This window comes from Paramormyrops kingsleyae, chromosome 2 (assembly GCF_048594095.1).
Source record: "Paramormyrops kingsleyae isolate MSU_618 chromosome 2, PKINGS_0.4, whole genome shotgun sequence".
Classification (NCBI taxonomy): Eukaryota; Metazoa; Chordata; class Actinopteri; order Osteoglossiformes; family Mormyridae; genus Paramormyrops; species Paramormyrops kingsleyae.
The window spans coordinates 20,316,386-20,321,596 of record NC_132798.1 but is presented as its reverse complement, the minus strand read 5'-3'; positions in this window follow the sequence as shown (position 1 = coordinate 20,321,596).

The following is a 5,211-nucleotide window of genomic DNA, read 5'->3' as shown; positions in this document are numbered from 1 at the left end:
TAATAGACAGCCGCGAGGTAACCTCCAGACTAATGACACTTGCTTTGCAGGTTTCACCAGATTACTCATAAAAGCTATTATATATATCTTAGTAAAGGAAGGCCATCTGTCACTTCCAGCAACCCCCTCTATGGCCGGGGGTGATGCAGATGTAGGGTGAGAGAGCTTGTTTACTCAGGACATGTGATCTTCTCCTGGGTGTCAAAGAACAGTCAGCTGAGAGTGAGTCATGTGACTGCAAGACCAGCGTATTTCCAAAATTTGTAATTTTTCATGAGCTAAACTTGGGCGTTAGCAGGTAGAAACAGCAGCCAGTGATGAAGAGGGCAGGGGTGAGCAGGAATGGCGAGTATCCAGTCAATGCTGGACTGTAGGGTCACTGCTCTTCTTGTGCCAAGTGATATAATGGACCACATTAGCAGGCTGGCTGATGAGGCTGTATGATGGGTCCATGTGCCATCTGCAGAAGATCCTCCACATACAGGCATATACATGAACACACTCTGACACACATAGATCCTCCACATACAGGCATATACATGAACACACTCTGACACACAAAGATCCTCCACATACATGTACACACATGCACTCTCTGACACACAAGGATCCTCTACATACATGCACACGCATGCACACACTCTGACACAAAAATCCTCCACATACATGCACACGCATGCAGGGGAATGCCACACAGATCCTCCACATACACGCACATGCATGAACACACTCTGACACACAAAGATTCTCCACATACACACACACACACACTATGAGACACACAGATCCAGGTCCGTGAAGAGGTGCTACCCTACTCGACAATCAGCCTTTGAGTAAGTATCAGTGTCCATTTACATCTATGCTTTCTGAATGATTGAAAGAATTACATTAATTAACCACATTTTTAGGAGTCCCTCATGAAAATGATCTTTGGTTCAGCATCAAATATTTGATTATGTAATGCCCTGATACACAATGAATATTTCTTAAGAAAAAGCCATTTAAACTGAGACATTGTTGGGTTCCTTTGGTGCCTGTGGTATGAGCCACTAGGATAGCAATCACTTCGTGAACACTGCTCTTGCCTGGGGAGTTGCCCACCTCCCTGGGGGGGATTCTTCCATCCCGCTGTGCTGCATCCTCTTGGTGTCTGCATGAGAATCACAGAGTGCCCCCACCGGGTGATGCCAGAGAAACAGCCTGGAAACTCATGGATGCAAAGCAGGAATCTTTCTGGATGCAGCTCTGTCACCTGACAGGGAGACCTTGTGACAGGAATGACGAGACAGGGGAACGCCACATGGCACTCGGTTCTGTCACCTGACAGGGAGACCTTGTGACAGGGATGACGAGACAGAGGAACGCCACATGGCACTCGGTTCTGTCACCTGACAGGGAGAACTTGTGAAAGGGACGACGAGACAGGGGAACGCCACACGGCACACGGCTCTGTCACCTGACAGGGAGACCTTGTGACAGGGATGACGAGACAGGGGAACGCCACACGGCACACGGCTCTGTCACCTGACAGGGAGACCTTGTGACAGGGATGACGAGACAGGGGAACGCCACACGGCACTCGGTTCTGTCACCTGACAGGGAGACCTTGTGACAGGGACGACGAGACAGGGGAACGCCACACGGCACACGGCTCTGTCACCGGACAGGGAGACCTTGTGACAGGGATGACGAGACAGGGGAATGCCACACGGCACACGGCTCTGTCACCTGACAGGGAGACCTTGTGACAGGGATGACGAGACAGGGGAACGCCACACGGTTCTGTCACCGGACAGGGAGACCTTATGACGGTGATAAAAGAGCAGGGGAACGGCACACATGATTTTCTCTATCGTATGCCGATGCTGCTCTCCTCCATGTCTTTTTCTTCATGACTACACAATTTCCTTTTTCTGTAAAAGTTTGAAAATAAAAGCTGAATCATTACAGTCAAGATGAAAGATGAAAAATAACCCCCCGTACAGTATCTCATACTGAGCCCCGTGAGACTCCCCATTGTTAATTATCAAGTCACTTTCCCAAATAAAGGTTTTGCTGAGCTCTCTAGCCCATTTCCCTGTCAATTTTCATGCATCATTGTGCTGATTGACAGCAGCTGCAAAGGATGATGGGAGAGCTGCCAGGCTCTGGGAATAGAGCACAGACACACACTCACACAAGCCCAGCCCTCCAGCTCTCTGCCCATTTGCTAAAACAAATGATGATTCTCAAGTGGTTCGACCCAGGGGTGGCCATGCGCCTGTGCTAAAAAGGTCCAACCTGTTCAAAGGTCAACCTGGGGCACCTACTACAGCGAGCTATTTACACCTCTGCCAGACTTTCTTTTCACACTTGCACATTGTACCATGTAATCATGTTGTCAAGGTTATGACCTCCGACCTGCAAGATGTCCGAAGAAGCAAGACTAGTCATGGATCACCAGGAGGTAACAATCACTGGGAGTGTGCAGCGCACTGTCACTTTAAGGGCATAGTGTTTTGTCACATGAATATTCATGCACGGCTGGGATTTTTAAAGGAGGGAGGTGGAATCATGGGGGATAATGACAGCTAAGGTTTCTCAAATCACTAGTCAGTTGTATGACACCTGGCTCAATGTGCTGCTGGTGATTTTTTTCATGCCATGTGAAATTGCTGTTATTCGTATGGTAGAAGCTTGCTGGTGTTTTTGTACATCTACATGTATTACAGCTATGAGGAAGAATGTGGCCAAGTGCCCAGGAGTGCCCTCTAGAGTCAGGTGAGGAGAAGACATCCCTCCACTTTTTGCCGTGGGGGGTGGGGGTGTGTGTGGTCCCTCCATAAATTATCACGATGGGGGAGGGGTAGAGTTTACTAATGATTACCATGCTATTCTTCATTCCGATTACGTGTTTCTGTTACATTATAAGTAGCTTTATCTGGAGAACCATCAGTCACAGTTTTTATTTTTGCTAACAAGGACATATTTAGGGAAGCGTTTAAAGACTGCAGCGATTCATGTCTGGATGCCTGCTCTCCTTCGTTCTGGTTCCTCAATCCACTCACATGTGAGACACAAACACGCAAACACGGACACACTACTCCCATTAAAATAATGCTCATTCTTTCAGCTGTGCCGATAGCAAGCTGACACGTCCTCCCACTTCCGCGCGACGCCTCATCACTCCTCTCCTCTCTTCAGTTGGACATGTTACACGGCTTCTTCATCTTACAGTTCCCTTTCCAGATTCACGCCGTCCAAAATAAACTAGTATAATTTGTGTCTTGCGCATACTCCAGGCTTGGACGGCATATTGGGAAGTTTGGGAATTTTGTTTTTTTTTCTCCCCCAACCCCAGCATTACATAGCCTCTCTCTCTCTCTCTCTCTCCTCTCTCTCTCTCTCTCAATATATATATATATATTTTTTTTTTTCTTTGGGGGGGGGGACTTGTTCTTCAATCTCTGCCTAATTCCAGGTCGACCACAGAAGATGCATAAGGATTTTTTTCATAATTGGTGGCCAACCAGTTGATTGCAATCAGCAACATATACCCAAGGAGGAACCCCTCCAGTCTGTGGCAAAATATACCAAGCAAAATAATTATACCAATTAAGGTATGCCCTCCCCTGCCCCCAAATCCCCAAATCATCTTCCTACAACCCAGAAATTGGGGCGCTGTGTGAAATGTAAATAAAAACAGAATGCCGTGATTTACTAGTCATATAAACCCATAGTTAATTGAAAATAGAACAATGACAACATATCAGATGCTAAAACTGAGAAATTTTATTGTTTTATGACAAATATAAGCTCAATTTGAATTTGATGTCAGCAACATGTTTCGAAAAGTTGGGACAGGGGCATGTTTACCACTGTGTTGCATCACCTCTTCTTTTAACAACACTCTGTAAATGTTTGGGAACTGAGGAGACCAGATGCTGGAGTTCTGAAAGTGAAATGTTCTCTTGCCTGATGTAGGATTTCAACTGCTCAACAGTTTGGGGTCTCTCCTTTGTCGTATTTTTTGTTTCCTGATGCACCAAAAGACCACAGGACAGTTTTCCATTTTGCCCGAGTCCTTCTTAAATGAGCTGAGGCCCAGAGAAGTCGGTGGTGTTTCTGGATCATGTTTACATATGGATTCTTCTTTGCATGGCAACTGACCTGTTACCAACTAACTAAATTAATTATAAGATATTCAACCATGTGTTTTGCTTTAGTACAGTCTTTTGTTGCCCCGGCCCAACGTTTTTGAAACGCGTTGCTGGCATTAAATTCAAATTGAGCATGTATTTGACATAAAGCAAAATTTCTCATTTTCAACATTTGATATTTTGTCTTTGTTCTGTTTTCAGTTAAATATGGGTTTATAATATTTGCAAATTATTGCATTTTACTTTTATTTACATTTTACACAATGTCCCAACTGGGTTGTAAGTAGAGGTGAGTAATTCAGGTTCCAAGAATAAAAGTCTAGACCTGGATTTTGTTTCAACCAACCAGTTGAGTACTCAGTGATTGTGACTCTTTATGTTTTTTTTTTGTTTCTTTATGTTGAAACAAAATACCGGTCTGAACCTTTACTCTCGGGACCTGAATTACCCAAATCTGATTTTAAGTAAAGCTGGACGAAATATTCTGCAAGTACCCAGACAGTTTCTTTGACACAGCCCTAACAATTTTTTTGCAATTACCTCCTGCTGTCAGCCACCATAAATACATAAACTTCTTTCTCGTCACGTAAAACATTTACCTTTAGGATGCCTTCATAAGTATTTCAAATTTATAATTATTATATTATTATATTTTGACTTAATTGTGCGGCTCGAATTCTACCTGCCGAAATTCGGGAAGTACTTTTCCTACGTGTACTAATGCAGCATTCCCCGGACATCTAGCTTACCGGTGCACCTTAACCCATCCTATGCGCTGTCCTAGTCCTCTACGACAATGCAGTTAGTATGGCGCGTGTTTACAAACAAGCTGCCACAAAAGTTGTCACGTGGGCACACTTGTCGCCGTACTCCGTCACCTCTTCCATGGACAGCATGTAGCTCTACTGACCCATTTCTCTAACAAACGTCTCCGTTTGAAAACTCACCTGCCCTCACCTTAATAATGCAATCGCTCCGTTGGTCGAAGGGGGAGGGGCTGCAGTGGAGCTCCTATTAAGGTTGCCGTTTCCTTCCTGTTCACTGTCCCCCCCCCCTCTTTCACATCAATGAG